General features: G+C 45.8%; 1 long non-coding RNA gene across 1 annotated transcript in view; it reads left to right on the plus strand.

The window, feature by feature from the left end:
- The window catches only part of LOC138491869 (uncharacterized), a 133188-nt gene that overhangs the window by 489 nt on the left and 113548 nt on the right, over window positions 1-19151 (plus strand). The window lies entirely within an intron of this gene.

The raw sequence follows: 19151 nt of genomic DNA on the forward strand, positions 1-19151 counted from the left end.
CACATTTAAAAGCTACAACCAACATATTCAATATGGACGTTACGTTTAACACTACCCCGCCGTCATCTTCCTCGCCCCACTGCTCATTTATGACGTGCTCTTTGACGTTACAAACGTTTTTGCAGCACTTAAAAAGCTGAGTTACTCAACGAGATATCCTATCAGTCTGGCATGGCTTCAGATAGGGTATGTTGGCTTTGCTAATGCCAAGTGTTGTATAATAATGAAGATTCAGCCTACTTGATTTGACAACTTTATTAGTTGTAATATAAGAACAGCTAAGTAACAACAGAACTCAGTCCATACAATGTTCTAACAATAGAACTCAGTCCATATTATGCTCACGGGCTAAGGGTTGAAGATAGTGCCATAGCTGCCTATATTTGACAATCAAAAACCCTGAGAACGCAACGATGCCCCGCCCATAGCCATACAAGACTCCGCCCAGTTAGACAAGGCTCCGCCCACATGTCAAAAAGGTAAACTATATTGAATGTGTTATGGACGGTGCACATCATCCTATAGGATGGGGAAGCGCCTGTGTGGGTCCGCCCACGCTTCCGATAATTAAGAAGAAGAAGAAGAATGTGTTATGGCCATGTGCAAAAAACTGCATCAAATGTAACTGTGCCCAGGAATTTGCATCTGGGTGGGCCAGGTTTGTGATATGGGGGGAGAGGGGGGGGCAATTTCCATTGGGTGTAGGTGTAGGCAGGGCCATCTTAAGTACTTTTGGGGCCCTGGACACGGAAATCACCTAGGAGGGAGATTTCTTCAGAGAAATCGGGAGAGAACAATTTCCCGATAGGAATGCATTGGGGAAAGTACAATTTTAGGTGGGAGAACGTGAAAAATATCAATATTTTTCCTTGAAAAATCGGTAGTCTCCCGCCTAAATAGGGAGGGTTGGCATGTATGGGAAAGAAAATGCTACACATAAAGTAACATGGGTAGTATAGGCAAATTAGAACCTACCAGGAAGGTGTCTTTATCCAGACAGACAGATTAGAAGTGGGATATGGTTTTCAAATAGTATTGCCATTAGGTATCAAAGGAACAAATGCCTGTGGTGTGTGATATACATATGCTCACTATTAACAAAGTGAAACTATGAATAAGGCTTTTATGAAGATCATACCATGAGAAGGAAATCACTCAGAAGGGCAGACAATTTTGAAAGGTTTAGGGACTGGCAATATTGAGTTGTTAGGAAGTACAAGATTAAATGAGATGCCCAGGATCACACATTGGTGAAGGGGTGAAACTGGAATGTGTGCCAACTCTGCAATTTCTGCATTTGTGCACTTCCTTTTCCAGTTTTTACCATGAACTAAAACAATCTAATTTTATTTTTTTTAAAAACGGACTTGCAAAGCACACAAATCACATTACAAAACATGACCGTTTTATATGTTATAGAAGGGTGTTATGCAAATTGGGAATGATTCTAGCTTCATTCTCTCCATCATCAAGGGAAGTATATAAGAACCAGCATGCCAATCAATGTGATTTAACACATTTAATCTGGGTTTGTCTTTTGTATTTTAAAGCTTTAAATACTTCCAAAACAATGGCTTGTGACATTTACATTTATCTGGTACAGGTACATTAATGATCATAGCAGATGTTGTTCTACAAAACCAAGTACATATGCAGGCAGGTTTATAAACTTCAGACATAGGAAATGCTCAACCAGCCTTGCTGGAATGTGATATTCTAATTTTGCATATGAACACATATCTCTGAAATGGGTGCTTCACACACTGAGCTAACTTCTGAACCACTGTGGCACTCGATTTATCAATATGCATTTCACCATTGCCTATTGCACATGACCAAAATAATTCCCACCGGAAGGAAAGAATGCTACAGAGTTGTGCCATAAGGAACACACAACCCATGCATACCACAGTGAACACAGAAAGCAATACTTGATGAATTGATCAAGGCAGAATGCACTTGCCACAACAGAAAGGCAATGGGTTTAAAGCCTCAGTAGCACCCTATAAAATATCCTGACGGGTGCTATTTAAGACTTGTGCACAATGGAATCTTACTTCTGCAGATCAGCTAGCCTTATGGGGCCCCCTCCAAGGTGGGGCCCTGGGCAAGTGCCCCTTTTGCCCTCCCGTAGAAACGTCTCTGGGTGTAGGAGTACCCTAAACAAATTGCTGACATAAATCCAGATTTCTCAGATCCGTGATAAAATAAAGAATGTCTTCCCAGATCCAGAAGAATATATTTGCTCAGCTCTATAAAATACAGTACAAATCAAAAGAGAATCAAGAAAAATAGTGTTGCAACATCAATCTACCTATATTCCCTTGCCATCTGTTCTCCCCTTTCTATTATATCCACTTCCCCTTCACCTTTCACCTCCCAGTCACCTTCCATCATCTCCCCCTAACCACTAATCCTATTCATCTCCACTCCCAACAACCCCAAAAACCCTCACCATGTCTTTCGTGGCCTGGCTGGGGAGAATCAAGGGTGATGCTTCCTCCTCTGCGAGGGCTGAGGAGCAAGACACCAGTGTTTGTTCCATCTCAGATGGTGTGCTCTCAACAATGCCTCCCTGAACACTGTGGCTACTCCCAGTAGGCCTTGGAGGAGATGCTTGTGGTTCCGCCACCTTGTTGTGAAAGACAACCCCCCTTCCAGTATACTGAAGCAAGGAATAGGACATTTTGTTTCCTTCAAAATTTAATTTTGATGTACAATTTCTTTTTTTGTTGCATTTTTGCAAAACATTTTAATTCACTTGAGTGCACAAGAGTGCTAGCGTGCAGGGAATAGAGCCAGGGTGGAAGACGTTGGGTCAGGGACCAGATGGTGCAGGTTTAGGGTTTTCTGTCTTCCTATTATCTTTCCCGGTGGGGCTTGGCAGGGAGTAGGGGCCCTTGCTCGCCGGCCACTTCCCAATAAGTCATTGTCTACTACATACTGTTTACTTACTGGTTATTATATGCAATTGTATATTAAGGCTTTTTGTTTGATGTGTTTACTTTGATTTGCTACTGAATTTAACAATTTAGTTCAATAAATGTGACCTGATATATTCAAAGAAATGTGGGTGTGTTCTTGGCAGGTCCTAACACATGCATCTCTTAAACCATGAGTGAGACGTTTCTTAAATAGCTTATACTGTGAAGTTAATCACTTCTAGGGGCACCTAATGTTGGCCAGTAATGCACAATGTAATTAAATGATATGCCCAGGATCACACACTTTGGTTAAGTGGTAAAGCCAGAATTTGAGCCTATCCTGAAATATTGATACTTGATCACGCATCTTCCAAGCTCAAGTTCATACAAATATGTGTTGAAGTTTGGTTTTGAATACCTAAAATAATACTCTACAGATTACTTTAAAAAGTCACATGATAAACCAACCTGACAATTTATGCAACATTTCGCAAATATGTTGATGAAAAACAGTAAGGGAGTCATTTTGTTTTGAACCTTAAATTGCACAGAGGGGACCACTTGCGTTTGAAGCTTTTTGCAAAAGGGCTCCTTCATGCAATTTGAAGTGTTTCCACTAAGTACTGGAAAAGTAAAGAATAAAACACTGACAAATATTGCCTTTGATCTTCACTTTTCTAACATGTGTCTGGAAAAGTGTTAATCCCCATCCACAGTGGTTTGTTTTGGAATCTGCCTGCTTTACCAGGTGTAAAAGTCAGCGGATTCCATAGGAATCCATTGGTTTTCCGCCAACATAAAAATACATGCTGGTGAAAAACCAATCGGATTGGGCAGGGGGACCTGTAAGAGCATGCAAACTTGTTAAGTCCGATCTGCTTTCCAACTTCGACTGCCAAATCATACAAAATCCTCCAGCGCATAGAAAGTGTCAATAAATGCTTTTAGCACCACTTTTCCACTCGGCTTGACTCGGAAAATGAACCCCTATGATTGTAGCTTTATTTTACTCATTCTGAACGGAAGCCTGCAAGCTCCAGCATCGAAATGTATGAGAATTTACAAAAAATCTCATACAAGGTCTTGACTACTGCAATGCCCTAATCATAGGGGTTCCATGTCATTTAATCGCGGGATGAGTTTTCGCTGGGTTTTTTACTACGTTTTTTTTTCTCGAAAAAACCCATCGAATTTATTGGGCAAAAAGCAAAAACCCTGCTAAACTGCAACTAGTTCAAAGTAATGTCCTTAGGGCCGCCACTGGCCTATCACACAGGGACCATATCTCTGGTCTCAGAAGACAGATCCACTGGCTTCCAGTCAAGGAAAGAATCATTTTTAAAACTCTTGCCTTGGCGCACAAGTGTTTTCACGACCTGGCCCCTCCTTACCTTGTTCAAAGGATCTCTAAACCCCTTGCCTTCAGGCCAGCCAGATCAGCATATTCAAACATGATAACTGCTCCTAAAATACACAAAATTACGCAAAGCTTGTGCTGGTGGTACCAGCTTCCCCACCATGGCTGCCAACCACTGGAACGCCCTCCCTCCTCACTTTAGACTTATTGAATCTCGCGCTGCCTTTCGTAAGGTCATCAAAACCATGCTTTTCGTGTAAACCTGCATGTTTTGTGTTTGCAACTCGAGTAATCTGTAAGTAATTTGTGCTAATTGATGTATATGTAACCTTGTATCTCTTAAGACTACTTCTGATGGGTGGCTCTTCTGTAACCCTTAAATAAGCCTTCTTACGCTCCGTTTACAGCGCCTCGATGCCCACGGGCTGTAGTGTGCTCTGCAAATGTAAAAAATAATAATAATAATAAAAATTGTTTCACACAGCTTCTTCTGTATCACCTTAATGTCTAATCACCCAACAATCACACCTTATATAATTTTAAGAAAAAGGTGCCACAGCCATGGTCACTGCCAGTTACCTTTTTCCATCTCTAATCACTTCCTGTTGCAAATAATCTGCCTCTGAGACACATTAAAAAGATAAGACCTCACTGGGAGGACCTTTGCATCACTGACTGTGTTTGAGGGAAGAGAGGCAGATCAGGGAGAAGGGGCATGGCCAGTTGTTCCTTGTCCAAATGTGAAATCCACCTCTGCACTCTTTAGGAAATATTTAAATACTGTATTATTGTTTTAAAAGACGTTACTATTTTATATTTTTCCAGTAACATTATAGGAAATGCCCTAGCTCTTGTGTTATTTATCAAGTGTTTATGATTAATTTTCTGAGAGGCAAAGGTTTAGTGGGGGGTGGGAGCAATCCTCCCATCCCCTCCCTGAATCACTGATGGAGTCCCACAGCAAATAATTTCTATTTCCGGCGCTACCTAAACACCCAGCATGCAGGATTTTCATTATACTTTCCAAACAAGACCCACAATACACATGATGTATTTTGTTTGCATATAAACACTGTTAACTTACCCAAACAGTATGAGGTTATCAATTCAGTACTTATCAGTTTGAATCACGAAAAGTCCTGGCAGTTCAGGCAACTCTTCCACACAGAAAAATATGCATTCTACATAGGTCGGAACCCCACCGGTAAGCACACTTGACAAGAAGATCTGAATGTGGTCCATGCTTGCCATCCTAGCCTTGTCTTTTCCTTTAGGGCCTTGTCGGATCAACTCAGTGAGGTGGAGCTTGTTTCCCTAGGCATAGCAAACAAGACACCCACATCCGGGCATACACACCTTTACTTGGGGAGACAACCTGAAATCAAAACGCATTGGCAAAGCCAACAGCTTGGGGTTTTGATTAGGCATGGATAGGTATTTTCCAGTCACTGCCATAACGGTAATACCTGGCCATAATATGGGAACAGCCTAGAAACTTTGTGCACCTGGGCATATGATGTCATTGCCTGGCAAATGTCTGTCTAATACCTATACGCAAGCCAAAACTGTTGGCTTTGCAAATGCTTGTTTTAGACAGGACTCCAGTGCAAGGGACGGAGGCATTGTCATATATAAATAAAATGGAAAATCTGTTTTTTATTTATTTGTTCCTCATACAAGTCCATACTGTTCAGCCGAATCTGCACCATATTTTGCAGTTACCTGTTAGGACTCTCCAGATGTTACTGGCTACATTACATGCGGACACCCCACTCCATTCCCTGGTCTTAAGCCTCTGCACACATGAGATGGTTGGTTGGAAGCGGCGAAACATCAAGGTGGTCATAGAAGGACCAGGCAGAGCTAATTTCAAGTGTCTGGACACGAGGAACAGAAGGTCAAGGTCAACCATGTTTCCTGGACCTAGGATGCACCGTTTCTGAGACATACGCGCCTCAACGTGCAAAACATCAATTTGGTCATAGAATGACTGGACAAAGCTAATTTTAACCATCTCAAGGCCAGGAGCAAGATTTTGTTCTGGCTCAAAACCCACATTTCAAGGCCCTAGGACTCTCCGTTTCTGAAATATCTGCACCACAATGCACTGCAACATACTGCATCACGCCAGGGTGAGGCGACAGGTCGGGAGAGCACAGAGAAGGTCCCATTATGCTTCTCCCCTCCACGTCTGCTCCACGATTGTCAATTGATGACAGTGTTATCATGTCTGTTTACAGAACCCGTGTGAAGTACGGGCACCATTTGCTAGTTGTTTATAAAATCAACTGGCTGAAGACACACATTAAGACATTTCTATCTAAACTAAAAAAGGATGTATGTTTGTCTCTGAATCAATCATAACCACTGGCATTGCTCTGGTCAGCCTGCCTTCCATAACATTGTCTGTTAATCGGTCTTGGCCCTGCCATTAATGTGAGCAGCCCTGCCTAAACTCCTAGACTGATAGACCACAATACCAAAATCTGTCTGTGGTTGCTTGTGTTCCAATTCCAAGAGTACATGGCCTAATAACTGAGACTAATCTGCACATTTTGGTGATAGGACCAAGAGTCATTTACTAATGACTTGTCCCCTTCTGTAATGGCAAAACATACTAAAGAATTATAGCATGAAATGTGCAAAGAAATTATAGTGGTAATGTTTAATTCCGAGCCTTGCATCCATCACTTCTTCACTATACTGCTCTCTCCTCCAGAATTACATTTTTGTTACTACCAAGCTTATTTTTTCACTTATACTCAAGTAGTTAATGCAACAAAATATATTTGTAAGGGTACCAGTCAGTTGATGCACTTTCTGCAGAAATCTGTGTGCAATCAACATCGCCTGCCATTGTTTGACATAGTTAACCATTTTCTTAAGCATGATGTGAAAAAATGCTATTTTCCCACAAAAAATAAACATACTTTAAATTACCGAAACCAACTTTGCGACTTTAGGCTTGAGAAAATAGTTGTATGGAGCCTTCTCGAGTAAGTGCTACCTCACTTAGAGGTGTGAATGAAATAATAATAATAATTTAGCATTTATATAGCTCTACGAACCCTCAGGTATCTGAGCGCTGCTTATTATTACCCACACTGTGTGGTGCTCATTTATCGACCTCGGAAGAATGAAAGGCTGAGTTTGGCCCTGCCGGGATTCGAACCTGCATCAGCAGGCTCTGCACAGATCTCAAAGCAAGCACTCTACTCGCTGTGCTATCGGACCGGCAGGGAGATGAATGGCCCTTCATCTCCCTGGTCATTTGTGCTTTCATGGCTACAGGGCATAGATCATTGTCCAGGACAAGCAAACAAATCCTGGCCAGGCCTCCTTCAGTGTAGCTCATTAGAATGCTAATCTCTCTGCATTGCTGCATGTTTAGAGTGAAATGCTGCCCCCCTCTTCCCCCCCTCAGCGACCCCAATGCCTCCATTCCCTCAGGTCCCACTTGCAATGCCTCCATTCTAGGGGGAGTCAGGGGATGACCTTGGGGGGGGGGGGGGCTGGCCCCCTTGGCCCACCCTACTGGAGCCGGGCCTGCCGTGTGCCCTCAAAAACGCATTTACCAAATATTTACAGGGCCCTTTTGCATTTGGAAGCACATAAATCCAGATAAAGGCATTTTTGCTAACATGTGCAGGCAGGTCTTCTCAGCTGCCGGCAAGGGGACCTCCAAACATCATTTTGAAATGCTCACCCGCACACCATTCCATTCGGAGACGGCCTTCCAGTCTCTTTAGGTTGATCCTGGGAATATACACCTGGTTTCCCCGTTATAACTACAAGACTACGAGTACCAGAATGCAGTTCAGTCATTTCACACCGGCATGCATCTTGTTATGCAGGACGCAAATAAAATGTACAATGTCTCATAAAGGGTAAAAACATTGTTTTCATGTCAACCAACCAGACATGGCACAGACTAGTATGCATTGTTAGTCTAATATTTACTTTAGCATAGATGCAGATTATGGGGCTTTTAAATGCTACGCAGCCCACCCCAGTGAGCTGTGGCTTGATAGAGAAATGGACCATTCCCACACACTTGTCTGCTAATGCCTGCAATAAAACGTGCCAAGTGGGTTACTTAAAAGAAACAAAGAGAATGAGGGGAAAATGCCTGCAGCCTGTATAGTCCTGCTGAGACATCTTGTTAACATTTTAGCAAGCCCTTGATCAGTGCTTCCCTGGCAGGAACAAATAAAAGTAACCCTTAATTAGAAAAACACAGACAATTTAAAAAACACCGGTTTCAGGGATGCAGGTGCTGCAAGTGCCGCTCTAGCCGCTTCAATGTTGGCTGCTCCAGCCCTTCCGAGGCTCATAGAAGCAGCAACTCTGGGCCTGCTGCAAAAACCCAGAGACTGCAAGCTCTTCCCCAGAGACAAGGAGAAGAGCGTGAAAACCCTGAGGCTCTGGGAGGTTAGGCAGGTATGGGTAGTGCAGGGCTTAGGTGTCCTAGGCTGCTTATGGGTTCTGTGGCAGTCTTTAGTCCCTTAGGAGGAGGAGTGCAGGGAGTGCGACCTGCTCCATGGTATTGGCGCCCTTCAGAATGCCGTTTGCCGTGTTGCGCGGCTGTTGCACTGTACGTTGGAAGTCTCCCGAGACTACGGTGGTGCCGCGTCTCGCAAGCTCCCTACACACACCTCCCTTTGGCATCACCACAAAGTTTATTCCATAACAAAGTCATCTTTCCAATGCATGCCTTGATGTAGCCGCCTCACAACTTGAGAACAGCCTTTCCAATGTATGCACTTGCCATTACTTTAACTTACCTTCTTGATACTGCATGCCTTCATGTAGCCGCCTCACAACTTGAGAACAGGCTCTGCAATGTATTCACTTGCCATTTCTGTAACTTACCTACTTGTCACTGCATGCCTTGAGGTAGCCGCTTCACAACTTGAGGTCAGCCTTTCCAATGTATGCACTTGCCATTACTGTAACTTACCTACTTGTCACTGCATGTCTTGATGTAGGCGCCTTGCAACATGCTGTTTGGCATTCCATTTCATGTAACCAGATACTACTACTCTTTTAAGTTATTGTAACCTTTTTCTTAAGTTAAATCGCCTAGATGCCTCAGGGTTATGTGCGCTATTTAAATGCCAAAGTAAATAACTACTTCACCGGTCTTCTGTGCTCTCTTCTCGGATGACTTTCCTTCGTACCACCGGTGTCGAGTGCTTGGCTCGCTTCTTGGGACTCTTCTGGCATCTCTCTGTCTCTCCATGACCTCCTTTGCTGAAGTTTCTATTTCTCGCTCTCTCGTGGCATCCCTGTCGTTGCTTTTGCAAGTGGTGAACTCCTCTTGTTTTCATTCTGTTGTGCGATGCTTCTGAAACATTGCCACACGCTCCATGTTCCACGTGCGTCCATCCTCTGTGCGAACGCGATTTGTCCCTCTGTGTATGACTTTTATGGGTTGGCTGAACTTTGAACCTGTCATTTGGTCTTTACAGGGTAGGTGTATTTTGATCCAGTCACCTTCTTTGACCTTACAACACTGGCGCGTTCTTCTTTGTTCACTCAATTTCTTCATGCATGCTTTTCTGTTTTTCAACCTCCACACGATTTCTTCCATGTCCACTTTATTATCTTCTTTTATTCTGGTCAACCATGGTGGTACCAGTGTGGATGCCGCTCTTCTCCCCCTCAGCATTCGGAACAGCGACACTTGGGTGATGCCGTTGGGGGTTAATCTGTGGGCCGCTGCAGCCTCCTTGATGGTTTTGAGGGGATCCATGCCAGAAGCCGTTGCTAACTGGATAGCCCCTTTGATAAACCTATTCACCCTCTCAACTAGTACATTGGTCTGGCGGTGGTACAGGGCATCCTTTCTCTACTTTATGTTATGTTTGTGCAAGAATGACTCAATTTCCTGTGATACTAGTTGCACCCCTTTATCCGCGACTATCTCTTTGGGGAGGCCTTCCCTCTGAAGAATGGATGTGAGGACTTCTATGACGGTTGCTGTGGTAATGTTGGGGACACATTCTGCTTCTACCCATTTTGACAGGTAGTCTACCATCACTATGCCATACCTATGCTCAGGAGCCATTGCCTCCAATGGTCCAATAAAATCCAGCCCCACCTTTTTGCCATACCGCTTCGGGATTTCCGTGGGAATCATCAGGGCTTGTCTGATCTTCAAGCGTTTGTCAATGTTAAGACATTCGTGACATCTTTTACTGATTACATGATTTTACTGCTGAGATTATGGATGTCATTGAAATGGAGTAATCTTCTGAGAACTCTGAGGCCAATAAAGATGACCCTGGGGAGGAGGCTGGAGAAGTTGCTGAAGAGGCCAGAGATGAAAGTGCATGTGAAATACCCACACCACCACCGCCACTACCTCCTCCAGAGGAGCAAATTCCATTTCCGCAGGAGTTTACAACGTATTGGAAGGTTGTAGAGGCGAACGTTCAAGATTTTTCTGGATGGACTAATTTGCTGCAATATGTTGAACAAGAGGTTAGTAACCAAAACAACTATATTCTTGAATTCATACAGTGCACCCTTTTTTATTTTTTTTGTTTTTTACAACTTTCATTGTCTTCAGACTTTAAGCAATCTTTCTCCCAAAGTCCATCCTGTGGTGTACCGAATTGCTAGATATCTGACAAAACAACTTGCACAGTCCTTCTAGATGCTTAGTCCTGGTGCAATTTTTGAAGATGTATTTTTTGTTTTGTTTTTATTTGATTTTTATTAGGTTTTCAACTAATATTTAATACACAACAAACAACAAAGAAAGCTATTGATCGGAGCATACCATTAATAACAATTTTCCCACAACATACCACCCTCCAACAACCTCTTTTTGAGCATTAGACGCAGACCCTCCCACCTCCCCCGACCACAGGAACGGTAACTCCTACAGCTGTTAAAGTTTACCATTGTCCTCGACGTCTTGGCATGGACGTGGTGTTTTCACATTTGTCAACAGATATTAGTTTTGGTCGCTCAAGTGGAGCACAGTCTGAGATACATTGTGCGCCCGTCTTGTAACAAAGAGTTATGTTTCTGAATCAGGTCAGATAATAACCCAAGACCTATTAATTCTTCCATACACAATACAGCCTCTCAAGTGTTAGACAAATATCTGTTTACAAAATCCCCCCCATAACAGTTCATACTGAGTGGATTTCCCATTGAGGGCTGCAAGGATTGTTTTTTTTTCTTTTTTTGTTTTCTTTTTCTTCCCTCCACTGTACAGATGTTAGTGGCCACACCTATCCATTCCTACTTTGTGGGTGCTTTGGGCGATTTACAGCTCATTACTAGGCAAGTACGAGCAGCCAATATGAGTTTGGCTGCCACTCCTGAGGTCACCTTCATGATCTTCCATCCCAAACAGTATGAGAAGGGGTGCAGCCACCCTTTGGATGCCTTCTAATTCCCATATCCACCCCAACACCTCATCCCAGAATATCCTAATGTGGGTACACCCCACCCCCCCACATATGCCAATACTCCGCTCTCTCGCCACATTGACGCCAGCATAGGGGGCTCATTGATGGGAACATTTTGGACAATCTATGTGGATCGTGTTGCCACCTTTGGCATAACTTGATGGCGTGAAGTTTGTACTTGCTTGATATCAATGTTTGGGCAGCCCCTTTGCATATTTACCCCCATAGTTTCGGATCTATGCCTGTCCCCAGAGCTCTTTCCCACTTGAGCCTCAGGTTCGCTGTTGACCCGTTCCCAGATTTCTTCAAATGGAGTTGCATCTCTTTGAACTTTCTCTCTCCATTTGTCTCTTGCCTGGACACCTTTATTGAAGGAAGGGGAAGACTGACGGGGTGCCTATCCCCAGCGCTTCCTCTAGCTCTAGTATTGTGACAAAGTTACCCCCTCTCCATAGTTGACCAGCTTCAAATCAGGACTGTAATGTCTCATGGTTGGGAATGTCCTCGCTGATCCCTGGAGCCCAAATGTGACTCACTGGAGAAGGCCAAGATGTGATCCCTCGCATATCCCTCCCTTCTCTCCAAATCTTCCATATGGTGCCCAGAAGTGGGTGGTTTCGTATTGTACATAGTATTTTTTATTTCTCGGGACCCAGAGCCATTCCGCGATGGTGGCCGGGGCCATGTTAAGCTTGTCTAGTTCTACCCATTGGAGTCCCTTTTTCCCTCTCAGATGAGGGATAAGAATTCTTAGTTGGACTGCATCATAGAATTTTGTTTTTTTGAAGATGCATTTTTAATCTTTTCCGAACATACACAACCGCAGATTAACTGATCATCCTATACAATATTTGTTTTAACTTCCCTACCCCCCACAACACTTATGTTTAAGTTCTCTGCAAGATACATTACTCATTACATTCTTGGCTGATAACGTGTGATCATTTATCTCCATCCCTTCCTCTTTCCAGGATCTGCCCCACTCATTTGATTAGTTACTGTGTATATGTCTCTTCAAAAGGGACACATGTTGTATGGAGATGGGTAAACTTTGGCGGAGCTTGTCAAGCACATACATGCCTTACTGGATCCTATATTCCTAGATACTTGCAGTTCCTCATGTTATCAAGGAGCTTTTTATTTTTATAAAGCATTGTCTATTGATTTTGAAAACAACCAAACAAAACAAAACAAACTTACATTAACCTGTCAACAATCATGTCCTATTAATGGTCATATTCATAACAATCGTGTACGCAATCGTATCAATAATTACCATAAACTGTGTCACCACACACTTTACTCCATAGTGTGCAGCGGGTCTTCAGGTCTCTTCCTCCTCCCATTTTCCCCATATCTTACTGGCCTTTGTGGGACAGCCCCGTGCTGTGTATATTCTATGCTCTGTAGCTGCAAATATGTCCATATCAGCTGTCCATTGAGCAAGGGTCAGGCATTCTGGGCGCCCCATTTTTGTGCAATGTTCTGACCCACTGCCGTGGAGAATAGTCTTTCCCGTTTGTTAGCAGTGTTCTCATCAGGGATACCTAGTATTGGTGTTTTCGGGTCCATGATATAATACGGGCAAGTACCTTTAGTTAATTTATTACAGCATCTGCTCCAGACGGTTTTGATTCAGGGGCATTACCACAGAACGTGTATGAAGGTGCCTTCCCCTTCTCGGCATCGTAAGCAGTTTGCATTTGGGGCATGTTTCCAACCATACAGTACAGTTCTGGGATAATAAACTCGGTGAAGTATTTTGTGTTGAATAAGGCCGAAGTCTGAAGGAGATTGCGGTCTCCTGAGGGTGCATTTGCACCAGTATCCAGTCTTCCGGTTCTATGATACTACGTCTGCTTCCCATTTAGCTTTCAGGTTGGCCAGTCCTGGGGTGGCGAAGACTGTCATAGCGTTGTATAGGATGGAGGTGAGCCTGGCGGGGATGCATGCAGGGAGTATATTGTGCTCTAAGGGTGTACTTTTGGGCACAGTAGTGTCTGCTGGGATGTGTTTCCTCAGGGCGTTTGGTGGTAGCGTTCAGTGTTCGGGATTTGGAATCTTTGTTGCAAGGCATTAGACAAGGTTATGCGACCTTCTACAAGGATGTTGCTTATTTTTGTAAAAGGAGACGGGTTTTGCCCCAGTTCTTTTGCAATGGTATGATAGGACCCTGGCACAATATACTGAAGTGAAGATTTAACTGTTGATCTGCCTTTATTAGGTGGTCTAGTGCCCATTTTAGCCGAAGCTGAATAGATGCTGTTTGGCGCAGCCATGTGCAGGTCTAAAGTTACAATCTGAATGTGCATAGGCAACCACATGATACACTTAAAAGGGCTTTTGCGTGTCAACTGAGAACCTGTTGTGTATGTTTATAAGATAATTAGTTACTTCCCCTCCTACATCCATCCCTTTCGGCATCAAACAGTTTGGGTGCTGCACAATTTTACTCAGTTTATCGATCTTCTGTTAGGGTCTGTACGACTGTTCTGTCCAGTTAGCCATCATTGTATCTGCCCTTGGTTTGCTTGCCACCAACTCTACAAAAGTCTTTGAAATAGGCACACTTCTTGCTTGGAGAAGCCATAATGGTTGGAAATCATTTTGGAGAGTACAAAGTTAAATGGGAATCCTTATTGATCACTGGTTTTGTTGAGCTGTAAACCATGATATGATATGATATGATATGGCATTTGTAACGCGCCTATACACAAGTGTTTCAAGGCGCGACGAGGCAGGGAGGGGGGGAACAAGGGGAAGACAGACAGCGATCCTACTAGGCCAGGTGTCATTCAGACCGCGCATGTGCAGGGGTAGGGGGAAGGGAAAAGTGCAAGGGGAAGGGGAGGGGGGAAGTGCAATACAAGTAAGTAGAGTAAGTAAATAAATAGGGCCAGCTGGTGGCAAGTGCAAGGTAAGTGCAGACAAGTGCTGGGAAAGGGGGGGCTGTAGGGATACAGAGATAGTCCCTCAGTGCAGGGGTTGCCAGGGAGGCAGTGCAAGAGGAGAGTGGCTGGGCCAAGGACCGAGGTCGGTGAGAGTGGCCCAGTTGCAGATTCGGTGCAGATTCAGTCTAGAATTTAGCAGGGGAGAGGGAGAGAGAAAGCAGAAGCAAAGAGGAAGGTTTTGAGGTGCTTCCGGAACCGGAGATGGTTCTCCTCAAGTTTCAGGGAGGCAGGAAGGCTGTTCCAGAGGGAGGCCCCTGCCACGGCGAGAGATCGACCCCCAACTTGTTGCTTCGAGAAGCGGCTGACCCTGAGGGAGTTGGAGATGGATGAGCAAAGGGCTCGGGAAGGAAGATATTTAGGAAGAGAGAGTTGAGGTATTTAGGCCCCAGGCCCCAGAAGGCCTTGTGGACAATGCAGAGGGTTTTGAACTTAATCCTCGCAGCCACTGGGAGCCAGGGTAGAGATTTCAGTCCTGGAGAGATACGGCTGAGGCCAAGGACAAGTCTCGCAGTTCTGTTCTGGATGAGTTGCAGGAGAGGCAGTCAGATTAAGATAGAGGCTGTTACAGTAGTCCAGCTTCGAGAGAACCAGGGCTCAGGAGACAGTGAGCTTCTGGGGGAAGGAGAGGAAGGGAAGAATACCTCTGAGGAGGTGCAGCTGGTAGTGTGACTTCTTAGAGACGTCAGATATATGAAGAGAGAAGGAGAGTGTGGAGTCGAAGATGACCCCGAGGTTTTTTTCCTTGCAGGTAGGAGCAGGAGGAGGGCCAAGCGAGGCTGGCCAGAGAGCTACAGGGAAGGTGGGAGTGGGTGTGCCGATGAGTAGAATCTCATTAAGGCAGAGGTCATTGGCGGCACACCATTCCTGGATGGCAGACAGACAGTCAGAGATGAGGGAAGGAGAGGAGGAGGCCGAGGGTAGCCTGAAAATGAGCTGGGTGTCGTCCGCATAGCACTGAAAGTAGGGGCAGAGAGCGGCGATGCAGTGGGCAAGGAGTGCCAGATACTGGTTGAACAGCCAGGGAGAGAGATTAGATCCCTGGGGAACACCACAGGTGGAGAAAAAGATGTCAGAGAGGAAGGACCCAAGTTGGACCTGGGAGGGTCGATTGGAAAGGAAAGAGGTCAGCCACGCCAGAGCCTGACCAGTGATACCCAGGTCATCACGGAGACGGTTGAGCAGGATGGCATGGTTGACAGTGTCAAAGGCAGAGGAGAGATCGAGCAGAATGAGAACACAAGGAGTGTTGGAGTCGAGGTTCAAGAGCATGTCCTCACGGATGTTCAGGAGAGCAGTTTCCGTGCTTCTGGCCGCTCTGAAGCCAGATTGATGGTCATGGAGACTACCAACAGTTTCAGCATGGAGGTTTAGCTGGGAGACGGCCAGTTTCTCCAGGAGCTTTCCCAGGAAGGGAGTGATGGAGATTGGGCGATAGTTAGCCGGGCAGGAGGGGTCGGAGGAGGGTTTCTTAAGAAGAGGGTGCACAAGGGAGTGCTTGAGGGGGGATGGGAAGACTCCAGAGGCGAAGGAGTGGTTGCAAAAGTCAGCCAGGGCAGGAGCCAGGGAGTCGATGTGGTCCTTGATAGTTTTGGAGGAACAGGGGTGAACCTGTTTAGACGAGACTTTCATAGATCCGACTTGTCTGGAAACCTCGTCAGCAGAAAAAAGTGGAAAGGCAGAGAAGGAGGGAGGAGGGGTGGCTGCAGAAGGGCCAGAGGAAGAGCCGGGAAGAAAGGAAGGGAGGTGATAGGAGGAGAGTGAGGACAGGATGTCCTGAGTTTTTGAGATGAAGTGAGAGGCCAGTGCAGTGCAGAGGGCCTGGGAGGGGACAGGAGAGGTAGAGACTGCAGCAGGGTTGGCAAGCTCCTTGCAGATTTTAAAGAGTTCAGCCGAGTTGTTGGATGCCGCAGAGATGCGGGCTTGGATAAGGGCTCTCTTTTTGGTGAGAACGGAGAGACAGTATTGCCTTTGGAGCAGGCGGCAGGCCAGTTTATCAGAGGATGAACATGAAGCACGCCATTTCCTCTCAGCCACCCTGCACTTGCGTTTTAGGGTGACGAGATCCGAGTCATACCAGGAGTTACATTTGGCTTTGGGCTTCAGGCGGATTCTCATGACAGGGGCAAGGATATCAAGAGTATCAGATATAGCAGAGTGGAGCATGGAGAGGGCTGTGTCAGGGTGGGAGTCAGCCGAAGGGGGGGGGGGGGGGCGAGAAGGTGGCAGCGAAAGCCTCAACTGACACGCGCTTCATGGGTCGGATGACCGAGAAGGTGGATGGCAATGATGAGGGTGGCTTTGCCTGTGGGGTAGGGAGGGTGAGGTGGGAGGTTAGGAGAAAGTGATCACTCCAGGAGAGAGGAGTGGAGAGAGGGACAGAGAGGGGAAGGTCAGAGAGATCAGAGCATCAAGAGTGTGCCCTGCAGAATGAGTAGGCCCAGACGGGAGAATGGAGAGTGAGAGAGAGTCGCAGAGGTCACGAAAGAGTCCAGTGGGGGGACAGGAGGCATCAAGGTGGATGTTGAAGTCACCAAGAAAGAGGAGTTGAGTGGTTGAAGACAGGAGTGAGGAGGAGAGGTCAGCCCAGTCAGAGAGGAAGGAGGAAATTTGGCCAGGTGGCCGATAGATAGTAGCCACAGTAAGGGAATGGCTAGGAGAGAGAGAGAGTCGGCAGACAAGACATTCAAAAGAGGAGTAGGTCTGCGTAGGAGTGACAGTGGCAGGAATCCACTCAGGGAAGATAAGGGCAACAACCCCACCTGCACGGTTGGGCCTGGGCACGGAGAAGATCTTGTAACCGTCAGGTAGGAGTGTGTCGAAGCTGGTGACAGAGCTGGCTGTGAACCATGTCTCAGTGAGACCGAGGACGTCAAGGTCCAGTTCCTCAAGAAGGCGACAGATATCAGAGGAATGCTTGATGGCCGAGCGAGAGTTAAGAGTGGCAATGTGGAGAAGGTTGCCAGCCTTGAAGGACTTCCGGGGAGGGGTACAGATCAGAGGTACGCCCTGCGGAGGTGTAGAAGAAGGAGGTGAAGAAGGAGCACGAGAGGGGGCAGGGAGGGAGGGTAGAAGCAAGGTAGCCGAGGACAGAGGAGGGGACAGCGGGAGAGCAAAGGAAGTTGATGAGGCGAGGGAAGCGTCTATCAAAGAGGTGAAGGTTGGCCTGAGGACCTTGGACCAAGACGGTCCCATTAGCATAGACATTAATGATGGCCTTAGAGGAGCGGAAGGGGGCCAGGAGGACATCCCAACAGGTGCCACCATTAATGGGAGAAGAGGAGAAAGGAGAGAGCACAGAGACCATATGAAGGGTCCATAGGTCAGGCGAAGGCACAAAAAAGAGGATGTCTTGGAGCAGGCACTGGTATAGGTGTCAGCGATAGGGAGGCCTGGGTTGGAGACCAGGATGTCCTTTTTAAACTTTTTCCTACCAGATTTAGTGAGGAGAGCAGGATAGTCAATGGAGAAGCAGTTAGAGAAAATAGGCGCGATAGAGAGCACCATGGAGTAGGAGGGAGTGGGGGGGGGAGGACAGACGATGCGAGAGCCCGCAGACAGGAATAGAGCGGCAAGCACAGGTTTACCACAATTCAGAACAACAACAGTAATGCGTAATTAGGTACAGTGGAGAGCCCACCTAAGTTTGAGAATCCTGCGAGGGGAGAAAAACCCTAGTTTACCACATTTCAGAACAACAACAGTAATGCGTATTAGGTACAGTGGAGAACCCACCTAAGTTTGAGAATCCTGCGAGAGGAGAAAAACCCTAGTTTACCACATTTCAGAACAACAACAGTAATGCGTATTAGGTACAGTGGAGAGCCCACCTAAGTTTGAGAAACCTGCGAGGGGAGAAAAACCCTAGTTTATCACAACTGTTGGACACAGTGAGGTGAAGACACCAATGCGAATGTAGTGACTCAGTGTATGTGGGGTGGGCCGGGAGAAGGTGGAGATAGCAAGTGAAGCTGGCGCCTGGCGTCCCCTGCGGACACCTGCGGACACCTGCAGACACACAGGGAGCCGCAACTGTAGGAGTCGCCCTTGGCCTAGGGGCCCTTAGCCGCAGGGGGCTGCCGGGCAGAGGTCTGCCCAGGAGGGAATGGTTATAGGAAGAGGAAGGGGAGGGGGGGTGTGGGCGGTATTATCTTAAGGTATTAACTTAATTTGAATCCCATGAAAATAGACTGTGCAGATGGCCAGTGCTCTTTGTTTTGATCTGATGGGGAAGCCAGACAGCCTATAGGAAATACATATGAAGACCCATTTCCTTTTTATTGTACTTCGTCCGGAAGAGAGCTATCCATTGCATCCTCATGTTATCCATGTCTGAGCGAATGAGTGGAGGGAGCGGTATCCCTGAGTATGTGAATGAAAATACTACTGACACTCTCGCATCTGAGGACATTTACATTTCTAGCTTTGTCACATACATAGAACATACATTGTGAAATGTATGCTAAATATTATTTATCATAATGAGTCCTTTTTT

This window comes from Ambystoma mexicanum, chromosome 10 (assembly GCF_040938575.1).
Source record: "Ambystoma mexicanum isolate Mex_15411 chromosome 10, UKY_AmexF1_1, whole genome shotgun sequence".
In the NCBI taxonomy this organism is placed as follows: Eukaryota; Metazoa; Chordata; class Amphibia; order Caudata; family Ambystomatidae; genus Ambystoma; species Ambystoma mexicanum.